Source organism: Ailuropoda melanoleuca, chromosome 1 (assembly GCF_002007445.2).
Source record: "Ailuropoda melanoleuca isolate Jingjing chromosome 1, ASM200744v2, whole genome shotgun sequence".
Taxonomy (NCBI): domain Eukaryota; kingdom Metazoa; phylum Chordata; class Mammalia; order Carnivora; family Ursidae; genus Ailuropoda; species Ailuropoda melanoleuca.
Genome location: NC_048218.1, coordinates 147,861,052 through 147,874,241, shown reverse-complemented (window position 1 = coordinate 147,874,241; position 13,190 = coordinate 147,861,052). Strand labels below are relative to the sequence as shown.

The 13,190-nt window shown below is 38.8% G+C and overlaps 1 protein-coding gene and 1 long non-coding RNA gene across 3 annotated transcripts in view; one reads left to right on the top strand and one right to left on the bottom strand.

The window, feature by feature from the left end:
* The window catches only part of UMAD1 (UBAP1-MVB12-associated (UMA) domain containing 1), a 224,589-nt gene that overhangs the window by 41,457 nt on the left and 169,942 nt on the right, over nucleotides 1-13,190 (bottom strand). The gene's annotated exons all lie outside the window — the stretch shown is intronic.
* LOC117803755 overlaps nucleotides 1-13,190 on the top strand; it is a 121,618-nt gene that overhangs the window by 102,072 nt on the left and 6,356 nt on the right. The window lies entirely within an intron of this gene.

Genomic DNA, 13,190 nt, shown 5'->3' with positions numbered 1-13,190 from the left:
TGCCTTGTGTATCTAACGACTCCCTTTTTCACTCCCAATGCTAACAGTGCGGAGATGACTCTGGTCTTCATTCTGGCAACATCTCTGAATGCATCTCCCGTCCTCTAGTCCGGCCCACTGCACTTCATCTGGCATGTGGGGCCTGCTTCATTTTAAAGCCCAGCACTGGCCATCTCACTCTAGCAAAACCATAGAGTTGCTTCAATTGGACAGCTGAACTACGTATAAATGTTTTTTCTTCTCTTTAAGGCCCTCCCAGTATGGCCCCAAGCTACCTTCCCAGTCTTAACTCCTACCACTTCCTTCACAAGGTCACTGCAACTCTAGCAAAACCAATCACTCTTCCCCGAATCTGCCTGTTTTAGCAACTTGGTGCTTTTGCTCACACAAAAACGTTTCCTTTTGTCTATCAAAATTTCCCTTCTGTCTACCAAAAAGTTGACCTGTCCTTCAGGTCCTATCTCAAATGCAGCTTCAAAAAAGTTTCTGATGGCCCGGATCAGTGTGATCCCCTCCTCCACTGAACACCCCACCCCAGCGCTTTGTTTGTATTTGTACAACACTAACTGCGGTCTGCAGACCTGAGCACCTTTCTTATCATCAACACTTTATACTAAGCTCCTAGAAGGTGACAAGTGGGCTTTGCTCATCTCTGAATCCCCATGGTGATAGGATGGTGCAAAGTCAAGTTTAAGGTTGATCAGTGATGAAAAGTGTTAAAAAGGAGACACCTTAAAAGAAGCTGTGTTAAACTTCTCATTAAAAGCCATGAACATCGCCCTTTCACTCAATAACAGGATAGCCACAGACAGAACAGTATCTTCCTGGTCTCCTCAGTATTCTTTCTACTCTTCCATATAAATAGAATTTACATTATAGTGATTAGAAGTCCCTTGTAAAAGGGTGTCACAAAGCCATGCCTGGAAAGAGAGGATCAGTACTCATCTGTTCCTTACCGGCTATTTCGTAAGTAAGGGGAATATGAGATGATATGTTTGGATTAGAGACAGACGGGAAATGGAGTTTTCAGGAGAGAAAAAAAAGTTACAAAAGAAAAACCTGTTTCACAAAATGCAGACTGTGGAAAATCTTTCAGCTGAATGTCAAGATTAAGAAAAATCAATAAAAGCTTTGAAACCAGAACTACGTGAAAGGGTTTTTAGGCTTGATGGCAAAATACAATGCTATGGCTTCAAGAAAATAAACTCTTTCTCCAGTTACCGCAAAAGCAATTCTTCAATATTCAAGGAGCCTCCGTGGCCTCAAAATATGCATAGCACAAATTGCTTATTACACAGATAGGGACAGTCAAGATTCAAAGGGCCAGCATTTTCAAAAGGACTTTTTACCAAGGCTGTAATTAGTTCTGGCAAAAACTGCATACACGTCTAATTGCATACACAATTGGCTAATTGTATCTTCAAAATAAAGGGTAAAGGGTTAATTGTATCCACATCTGGCCACAAAGAAAGAGGTTGTCCTTTGAAAATATGACACTACACTTAGATGAAAATTTGCATTAAACAACCATCCCTATTACTACTAATAATTATAATAATACCACAAGCTTACAAATTAATACCTTTCATCATGATCCTGAAAACACTTTACAAACATTAATTAATCTCACAATACTCCTATGAGGTATGAAAAGGCGATTATCCCAATGGTGTCAATGAGGAAATACAGGAAAGTTAGGTAATTGTCAAAAAGCCACAAAAGGAATTGGAGCTCCTAGCCCCTGGCACTGAACACAGGCCTAGGTCATCAGGGAGGTTCAGCACGGAGTCTGGTTCAGATATACTCAGTAAAAATGAGGCTAAAGCGAATGCAAAACTAGGTAATCAAGTTTCAGAATAGTGGAAACTGACCTGTGATTTAGAGGCTACTTTTATTTCTTTTATTGAAATCAAGAACATAGAAAGCATCACGAATGGAGCTAACAAAAGGCATCCATATCAGTGAGGCGAATGAAGTTAAATTTCACTACTTCCCAATGACATGATACTATACACAGAAAACCCTAAACACTCTACCGAAAAACTGTTAGAAATAATGATTTCAATAATGTTGAAGGATACCTAATTAATACACAGAAGTCAGCTACGTTTTATATGCTAATAACGAAGTAGAAGAGAAATTAAGAAAACAATTCAATTTACAATTGCACCAAAAAAATAAACTACCTAGGAGTAACTTAACCGAGGAGGTGAAAGACCTGTACTCTGAAAACTATAAAATGCTGATGAAAGAAACTGAAGATGACATCAACAAATGGAAAAATAGCCCATGCCCATGGATTGGAAGAATTAATACTGTTAAAACGCTCGTATTACCCAAAGCAATCTACAGATTCAGTGCAATCCCTACCAAAATATCAACAGCATTTTTCATACAACTAGAACAAAGAATCCTAAAATTTGTATGGAACACAGAAGACCTCAAATAGCCAAAGCAATGTTGAGACAGAAGAAGCAGGCTGGAGGCTGATATCACCATCTCAGATTTCAAGTAGTACTACAAAGCTGTAGTAACCAAAGCAGTATGACACTGGCACAAAAACAGACACACAGATCAAAAGAACAGAGAATCCAGAAATAAACCCACACTTATATGACTAATTAATTTAGGACAGGCAAGAATATACAATGGGGAAAAGACAGTCTCTTCAATAAATGGTGCTGGAGAAACTGGACCACTTTCTTATACCATACACAAAAATAAACTCGGAATGGATTAAAGACCTACATGTGGTACCTGAAACCATAAAATGCCTCGAAGAAAACACGGGCAGTAATTTCTTTGACATCGACTATAGCAATATTATTCTAGCTATGTATCCTTAGGTAAAGGAAATAAAAGCAAAAATAAACTATTGGGACTGCATCAAAATAAAAAGCTTTTGCACAGTGAATAAAACAAAAAGATAACCTACTGAAGGGAGAAGATATTTGCAAAAGATATATCCAGTAAGGGATTAATAACCAAAATATATGAAGAACTTCTACAATTCAACACCAAAAAAATACTCTGATTAAAAAAATGGGTAGAGGGGGCACCTGGCTGGCTCAGTCAGTAGAGCACATTACTCTTTATCTCAGGACTGTGAGTTCAAGCCCCACGTTGGGCTTAGAGATTACTTAAAAAAAAAAAAATGGGTGGAGGACCTGAATAGACATTTTTCCAAAGGAGACATACAGATGGCCTATGTACAACATCACTAATCATCAGGGAAATGCAAATCAAAACCACAATGAGATTGTCACCTTACACCTGTCAGAATGGCTAGAATTAAAAAGAAAAGAAATAAGGGCACCTGGGTGGCTGAGCTGGTTAAGCGTCCAACTCTAGATTTCAGCTCAGGTCATGATCCCAGGGTCGTGAGATCGAGCGTCGCACTGGACTCCATGCTCAACGGGGAGTATGCTTCTCTCCTTCTGACCCTCTTCCCACTTGTGTTCATTTTCCCTCCCTCACCCTCTCTAAAATAAATAAATATTTAAAAAAATAACAACTGTTGGTGAGGATGTGGAGAAAGATGAACTCTTGAGCACCGCTGATGGGAAAGTAAATTGGGACAGCCATTACAGAAAACAGCATGGGGGTTCCTCAAAAAATTAAAAATGGAAATGCCATATAATCCAGTAATTCCACTACTGGGTATTTACCCAAAGAAAACAAAAACACTCATTTGAAAAGATATATGCACCTCTATGTTTATTTCAGCATTATTCATGACAGCCAAGATAGGGATGCACCCCAAGTGTCCACTGATAGATGAATGGATAAAGATGTGGTATCTATGTACAGTGGAATATTACTCAGCCATAAAAAGAATGAGATCTTGCCATTTACGACAACACAGATGGACCTAGAGGGTATTATACTATGTGAATGAAGTCAGACAGAGAAAGACAAATACTGTATAATTGCACTTATATGTGGAATCTAAAAAATAAACAAAAAGCAGAAACAGGTCCAAAAATACAGAGAACAAAGTGATGGTTGCCAGAGGGAGGGGGAAATACAGGCTTCTAGTTCTGGAATGAATATGTCACAAGAATAAAAGGTACAGCATAGGGAAAGTAGTGAACTGTAAGCAGTAGTGCTGTCTGGTGACAGATGGTAGCCGCGCTGGTGGCGAGCACAGTGAAACATACAAACTTACCTAATTACTATGCTGTCCCCCAGAAACTAATGTAACATGTGTCACCTATACTTCAATTTAAAAAATGGAACAAGTAGAACTTTTTATTCCTTGGTTTGATTTTATGACCAAATAGGACAGATAATGAAAGGGTATACAGAATCATATAATGCATCCCCAATGAATGGTACTTTCAAAAATATGTAAGAGGCGTAAATTTCTGCAAGAGGTGGTCTGGCTGTAGGAGCTATAAGATGAGGACGTGCTGGACATAAAGACATGAAGTGAGGAACCAAAACAGTAAAAGTAATGTTACCTTACTTCTAACTATTGTGAATTTATACCAGATTACTAGTTGGGAGCACCCAATTTACATTAGCTTGGGATATCTAACTTAATACAAAGAAATTTTCTGATAAATGCATATCATTAGTATTTCTGTAACCTTAATATTTTCTTTAAGAAATGAGAGAGATAGGAGGGGTCATTTTTAACAACGTAATAAACATTTTTAAGAACTAGTTTACTTTTAACCATTAAAAAAATCTTCCTGTAGCCACCTCAGAAAATTGATGAGAAATTCTTTTTGCAGATACTTATAAAGATGTAGAGATACAAGTATGCACCAATTCATCTCGCATCTCTGGTGAAGGCACAGTGCTGGAGGATACAAAGATGAGCAAGACACAGTTCCTGCTTTCACAGACATATGGTCTGTGGATTTATTTCTATTTACTCGAGCCCTAGTATATCTCTTCTGACAAAGGTTTTGAGGCAATATCCGATAGAGGAATAAAGAAAACACTGAACTAGATAGGGACAAGGAAAAGAGAAACAAAACATGCCAAAAGGAAGAATCAGTATGACTTGTTTTTCTACATTTCAAAATTGGTCCAAAGTTACCGGGCACCCAGGGCAAAAGGGAAAAAAAAAAAAAGGGGGGAAAAAGGGAAAAAAAAAAAAAAAAAAAAAAGATATGTGAGTTAGAAAGGAAAGAAGGGCGGGGGGGGAGGGGAAAAAAGGGAGAAAAGGACACTAGGACATACAACTAAACACTTAAAAATGCCTTATAGAGGTAAAGATTAATACAGCGTGGAAGTACCTAAAACAGAGAACTGACTTCTGATGGGGGAAGCAGGGAAAACAGTGACATTCTGGGCTGGGCTTGAAGGTCAGGGCTGAGCTCCATAGTGGCTGCTGCAGAAAGGGCATTCCACCCAATGCCAGCAAGCAAAAGCAGAGAGCTGTGCAAGCAAAGCAGAGAGCTGTGCAAGCAGGAGGCGTGTTTGGGAACCATAGTTAGGAGTCTAGCTTCGAGTGCGAGGTAAAACACCATCCCGGGGGGGCCTGGAAAGAGCCACAGGGCCCACTGGCAAATGCTGAGCTGAGCTGTGTCCATTTCTGTTACCTAACAGGTGATGCTAGACTTTTCACAGGGGGTGGTGGGAGGTGGGAATACAACTTTTTTCTTTCTTTTTCCTTTTTTCCCTCAAGTACAAAATTCTGACACCATGTCAAGAATAGACCAGAAAGGCAAAAGTCAAGAGGAAGAAAGATCTGTCAGGAGGCTCCGTAATAAATCAGATGAGGGATGATAAGGGTCTGCTCTCCGGTCCTGGCATGGGAAAGGTAAAGGAGAGGACAAACCAGAGCCTCTCTGACAGGACTTAATGAATAATTAAATGTGAGGAAAAGGATGAGTCGTCCATTACTCAAGCCCTTAAATCCTGCCTGACCAAGGATATCCAGAAGCCTGAGACTACATCTTTTTCTTCCATTTTATTAGGACTAGTGTCACCCAAATTAACATATCCTTTTATGTCACAAATATTTTTCATCACTGAAAAGTATACAGAATTGATTTTCAAAATAACAGATTAATGTATCTTTCTTTAAAATAAAAATGAAATGTGTTATTTGAGCCAGCCCCATGATGTGAGACCTAAAGCACTGTAGTTATATTTCTAGTTCAGACTTTAGCATTTGTCTTTTTCTGTTCATTTATATTTATAAAAAGTAAAATGAGCTTTAATTTTTTTCTGGAGATTTAAATGACTTGGCACTCACTGAGCATATCTGTATACCTCTCCCACGCTGCCAGAGATAATGCAAAACTATGATCAATGCAGATGTTAAAAAATTACTTGAATGAATAAATTTAAAATTTGAAGTCAAATAGAAATAACCTGTTCCCTAAACCTGTAGCCAGTTTTTACCATGTGTATTAGACTACCTGTTAAATGCAGGTATGTCAAGTGATGGCTGCTGTTCATTATATGACAGTTTAAAAATTCATCACCAAAAATCCATTTCCTAAATTATTTACTCTTATCACCAAATTTGTTGTTATAAAAAATTGCTAGCTGCTATATCCAAAGCTAAGTAAGTCCTCATTAGTGCTAGTGCTAAGAATTGCTATAGATAGAACAAGAAGATGTTTGGTAGATATTGCAATGCACTTATAATGTTTCCTTTGAAAGCGACAGGACTATATGGACATTAAATAATTGAAATTTTACCCCTTATAATAATGTTCCATCTTTGTGTTTTGAAGGAAAACCACTGACTTTTTATCTACTTATTATTATTAGTCAGTGACCTCCTAATCCTATACAAAATAGAGGTTAAACTTTGAGATTTGGCCTTTAAAGGCCTAGATGATCTGGGTCAACTGATTTCAAGTCACAATTCGTTTTAATCTGGTCGGTGATTCCTGAAGAATGAGGGTTTGTACCACTGGTTATGCAGGTGCTGAGGACAAGGGTCAGCAGGAAGCTGGGTTTTAGGAAGGCTTCATGGGCAAGAGGCAGGCAGGGTAGAGGGCAAGACAGGTCAGGGGCTATCTCCTTTCTTTTCTGGATCAAAGGCTTTAGTGGCAACCCCTCAGCCCTGGCACGTGCAGGCATGTGAGTATACACACAGAGGTCAGCTGGGATGGGGTCCCTGGGGATTGACCTAGTTGCAGTTAGCTCTGGACTAGGGGCTCTGGAAGCCTGAGGCAGAGCTGTAGCTTCTGTGATTCACTGACTTGGCAGCTAAGTGTTTGGATTGAGTCTAACACACCTGAATTCAAGTTTGAGCCCCATATTAGCTAAGTGACTTGGGGCAGCTGGTTGGCTCAGTAGGTAGAACACGTGACTCTCGATCTCAGGGTGGTGAGTTCAAGCCCCATGCTGGGCATGGAGCCTACTTAACAAAAAAAATTGTAAAAACAATTTTTGAGTAAAAAAAATTTTTTTTTTAAAAAATAACTGCATCTTAAAGGAAAGTCTATTATAATATTAACTAAAATAAGCTTTTAGTTCTAAGTATTTTTTATTTGAATGATCCCATAAAGACAAAAGATAACAGATTATTTGCCCTAATATGGCTGTAAGATTACTAGTTCTGTTATCAGTGGGCTATTTCCTTCCTTCCTCCCTTCCTTCCTTCCTTCTTTTTTTTTAAAGATTATATTTATTTGGGAGAGAGAGCGAGTGAGAGAGCAAGCACAAGCAGTGGGAGGGACAGAGGGAGAGGGAGAAGCAGGCTCCCCACTGAGCAAGGAGCCTGATGCGATGCTCAGTCCCAGGACCCTGAAATCATGACCTAAGCCAAAGGCAGACCCTTAACTGACTGAGCCACCCAGGCACCCTAGCCCTTTCTTAATTATAGGTATGTATCACGGCAACGTACCTAGCTAACAACATTTCCCAGCCATCCTTACTGGTAAAGGTAGTCAAGTGAAAGCTGTTGAACCGGGTTTTTGGAAACGCTATTTAAGTGGGGCTTGCTTTTACCTCAATCCCCTCCTTCTATGCTTGGAGATGCAGCAGCCACCTTGTAATCAAGAGGCAACCTGGTGTATGGAAGTCACACATTAAAAGTGGTGGAGCAGAAAGACAGAAGTCAGACACTGATGGTCTCATGGAGCCATCATACTAGCCCTCAATTACTGAACTCAGGTCATTCTTAGAGGAAAAAACAAAACGAAACAAACCCTGATTTGTCTAAGCCACTGGTTTATGGTTGTCCATTACTGGCAATCGAGTGCAATTCCTGACTCATTCGTGTATATACACATTACAGGCAGCACGTAGCTAATTCTATTTGAGGGGAGATTAAAAGATCTCCAGTTTTTTCAAACACACTTTTCCCCCTTGGTATTATAAAGTATATATTTGCTATAAAGTATATCATGCCAGTATTATTCATTCTTTGGAAATAGGGATTAGAACCATCTGTTAAAATGCAACTGTTGTTTGGGAAGAGTAATACTTTAAGCTATCAATAATATTGAATATCTCATTGTGAATTAATTTATTAATTAACTTCCATGATTGGGTAGGTCCTGAGGACATAAAGACAGATAAGTTTTCCTGTAGGAAGACTAGTCAAGAAAAGCAGCAATGTCAGGCTACTATAGTAAACACTCGCTTCTTCCTTGTCCAGCCCCCCCCCGCCCCCGCTGACTCCATTCGCACCCCGAAGACACTGATGGGCAGCCTTAGAGGTAGAAAGCACAAGAAACAAAAGGAGATACAGCATCTGAAGGCAAACTTCTTTTTTTTTTTAAAGATTTTATTTATTTATTTGACAGAGAGAGCCAGCCAGGGAGAGAGGGAACACAAGCAGGGGGAGTGGGAGAGGAAGAAGCAGGCTCCCAGTGGAGGAGCCTGATGTGGGGCTCGATCCCAGGGATCCAGGATCAACGCCCTGAGCTGAAGGCAGACGCTTAACGACTGTGCCAACCAGGCGCCCCTGAAGGCAAGCTTCTAATTCTTTATTATATAGAGGCTCCCCACAACCACCCCTCTATTTACCCTACGAAAAAATTCCATTGTGAACTAATAAACAGCACTGGTAGATTAGTCATTCAGTAGATAACTGAGCCACTTTTCTATCCACCAACTGCTGTGAAAGAAAGGCCAAAGCTGTGGCAGGGAGCAGCTAAAGCACAGGACCAGGTCAATGGGGCTGGATTTGCCTCAAGTTTGATCTAGTGCATGACTGGTTATTTCTAAAAACTTTCTCAGCAACACATCTCCAAGTGCTTGCTATTTTCTAGGCTCTGTGATAGAAACCAGAGATTCGGAAATGATGATGATGGCTTGTCCTCAGAAAACTTAGCAATGTAAATAAACCACTGCAATACACTGTGGCGTACGTGATACCCCACGTGTATACAGAAGCTTAAGTAGGAGAGCAGAATTCACTCTAAGGATAGTGAAGGGTGATCAGGGAAAGCCTCCAGGGGAAAATGATGCCTATAGAGGATTTTCAAAGATGAACAGGATTTTGCTAGGGAGATAAAAGGGGAGATAGGCATGCCGGTCAGAGGGAACAATGTACAAAAAGCTGGAGATATAGAGAAGCATGGCATGTTTGAGGCATTTCAAATATTTGTTATTTCTCTACTATCAAGTGCTAAGGAAGAAGTAAAAGAAAGGGAATTAAGTAGAGCCCAGATCAGGAAGGGCACTGAATGCCATGCTAATCAGCATGGACTTTTCTCTGATAACTAGTCACAGAAAGTGAGCCAGTGCTACAGTAAGATTTATGTTTTAGAAAAATCACTGCTGGCTGTCAGTTTGGAAGGGAGCGAGGCTGGAGGAAGAAATATCACCTAGGAAACCTTAGTAATAATGCAGATGACAAGGGATGAGGGCGTGCATGTTGAGTGGCTCTTTTCAGCATCTGTTATGTGGAGGGCAAGGTGGGAGAAGAGAGAGGGAAGGGAAGTTAAAATCTTTCACCTGGATGGCAGTGTTCACTTTGGAAGAGTCGCTTTTCACCTGCCCTCCCCATTTATTAGTAGGCACACAGGAAATGTATGTTCTCTCTGAATTCACTTTTTTAAAGTTTTTTAAATCTGTAATTATACTGCTAGAGAGTTCGCTAAGTTAACCAAAAATAGAGGCGAGTAAGAAGGAAACTCTAAATTCTGCTCTAGGTGGCCTCTTAGCTTTCAGAAGTAGTATCATCACTTTGCAAGAGAGAACCTTCTCCTTTTTTAAAATGAAAAGTAGACAAGATGAGAACAGAGTGTGGCCTTTCTATTCCTCCCCTGCCCAAATATGTGGATAAATGAGAAAACACACTTGAAGCACTTTGAGCTTCAAAGAACTGTACCTATACTGTGTGATCTCTAAGTACTGGGTTGTGGCAGGAACGATCAGCAATCAGCATTGTGCAGAACAGCCAAGCATAGAATTAACCCAACTCTGGAGTTCCTTGAGTTAATAAGAGAGCTGAGTTACGGAGATGGTTGCCGGGTCAAATATAGATGACTTTTTTAGTCAAAGGATGACCTGAATATTGTAGGGGATACACTTATGCTAAAAAATTCTGTTGTTTATTTGAAATTCAACTTTGGGCATCCAGTATTTTACTTGCTACAGCTGGCATTCCTAATTACGGTAGTACCTTAAGAGGGAAAAGTTGCTCAATTAATAACCAATTTACCTTATCTGTGGCATTTTGGCTTATGCCATAGGAAATGTTTGAGCTACATATAAGGGAATTATGAAGCACAACAAGATAAACATGTGAACAAAAATGACTAGTTATAAAAACTTTCTCAGCAATGTGGGACATCTCTTAAAAACTGTGCCATTTAAAACAGCAAGGACAGGAGCATCCACTCTAACTAATGAAACAGTATATTAACACTTTTTAAAGAAAGAAAAATGTTCATTAACATATTATAAGTACTACGACTTCAAAGACAAGTATTTCTAAAGAGCAAACAGCTCACAAGAATATAGAGGCATAAAAACTTTTCTAAAGAGGTAACACTTGGAAGAAAAAATTTAACAAAGAATGCTTTCGTGATAAATGACAGAAAAGACAACTCCCACCACCACCAAAAAAAAAGTTTTTCGTGCTCACGGAGGTCTTACTAATATGTCCTCAATTGACTGCCAAAAAAAATAGGATGACAGGGCCATCTTTGGAATCCAGGGCAAGGTGGAAAAGCCCAACTGTCCAAATCTGGGAATCTTGCAGCATTTACACTAAAGCGTTGTGCTATTTTTAATGCACTTTAAGCTCACTTTTATTACTTCCAGACCTCTTTCCTCATTAAGGCACAGATATAAACTAGGAGCTACTTATAGGATAGATACCAAATAGTCTGTCTGCTGGCAAGATACAGACCTCCACCTTGCATGCATATCAGCTGGAGAAAAAAGAGCCCTTATTCATCAAATTTAAAAAGCACTCTCTCATTTCATGCTAATTGTATGGTCCTTTGCATGATATACAAAAGATTGCCTAAGATGAAAGGCATTAAAAAGAAAACTACCAGTCTTGGAGGGGTTTTTTTGGAACAAGATTAACTTATTACTTTTTTAGAGAAAGTAAATGACTGACTAATTCAAGTATTACATTTATCTGCACAGAATGACCTTTACAGGTTTTATTATTATCAACGCCTATTCAACTGCCTCTCTGCCTAACATAATGTGACCTCATTCAACTAATCTCGGTGCCCCAAAACCTTTTAGGGTGGTGTCAAACAGTTCATAAATTAAAGAATTTAAAATAAAGTACACATGAGTCTTAAATGATTTTTCTCCCCCACAAAGGAAATAGTTAAGCCTCCCTGGAAAAGAGAGGCTGATTATTCATAAATGCTTGTTCTTCAGCTCCTACTACACGCACATTCTGCTTCAGCTGGTTTCTTATGAAAGCACAATATGAAAAGTTCATTTTTGGTTACAGACATTATCACCAGTAATAATATGTAATAACATAATAAGTGGCAGAATATTAGTCAAGGGTTGTAAACAAGATGATAAGCCATGATAATCCGCACCATACCATAATTTATGGCATATGGTAATATATGAACTGGTTCTTTGAAAACCTGTGTTAATTTAGATTGATGTTACTATAAATATCAACCAATTATTAACAACTACATCAAAGCCATCAGGGGAAGAGAGGTGAAAAAGAGAGAAACACTAGGTGCAGTTCATTCATTTAGGCTGCATAACAACAAAGAGGCACTTACTCCTTCCGTAAGTATCTATCGATTGCTACCAGTCAACTGAACAGAGTGGGCAAGTCCGAAGAACAGCCGCTTCAGCCCGCAGCCCTGGCACACAGCAGAAGAATAACTGGGCTTCCCAAACTGCCCCCAAAATGGATTCTTCAAGAAGTTAAAATCTGAATCAAATATGCTAATATTTACTGTACATACAGGATCTTTTTAACCCATTAGATTAGCACTGTCCAGTAAAATTTAAGGTGAACCACATATGTGATTTTTAGTTTTCCAGGAGCCGTAGTAGGAAAGGTAAAAGAAGAAGGTGAAATTAATTTTAATACTCTTTTTTTTTAACCCTGTATCTCCAGAATATTATCATAACATGTATTCAACATAAATTATTATTGAGATATTTCCAATCTTTTTTTCATACCAAGTCTTTGGAACCCAGTATGTTTTTTACACTTTAGCACATCTGAATCCAGACTAGTCAACATTTCAAGTGCTCAAAGCTACACGTGGCAAGTGGCGACCACATTTGGCAGTAGTTAAAATTTCACAAACTTAAAAAAAAAAAAAAGAGCCTTGTTCTTAATTACTACCTAATGTTTTCCTGTGAGTCAAATCTCAAGCCGCTAGTGAAGTTATTTGTTGTGTTAATGAACACAGTGAAAACACAGACTACAGCACTAAAAACAGGGACTGAATCCTAAAAAGGCCATGCTTAATTTTCACTAATAACAAGTATTTATATATTAAACTACTTGTTTTCCCTGGCCCCATTTCTGATCCTCCCACAAATTTCAGGAGTTTTATTTTTTTCTCTGAGGATCTAATTATTAGCCACATCGCCCAACATTCAGTGAAATATTCACATCTTTACCATTTGGACTTGGAATAATATAGTGTTCCAAAGTAGTAAATTATGTAATTCCTAAATCTGAACTAGTTTATGACTAATTGGTAAGAATCGTGGAGTTTCCTCATGAAAAGAGTTCCAAAAAATCAAGAAAAGAATAACTAAAAACAAATGACTATCAAAATACACTAAATTCCAGGCTAACAAGCTCT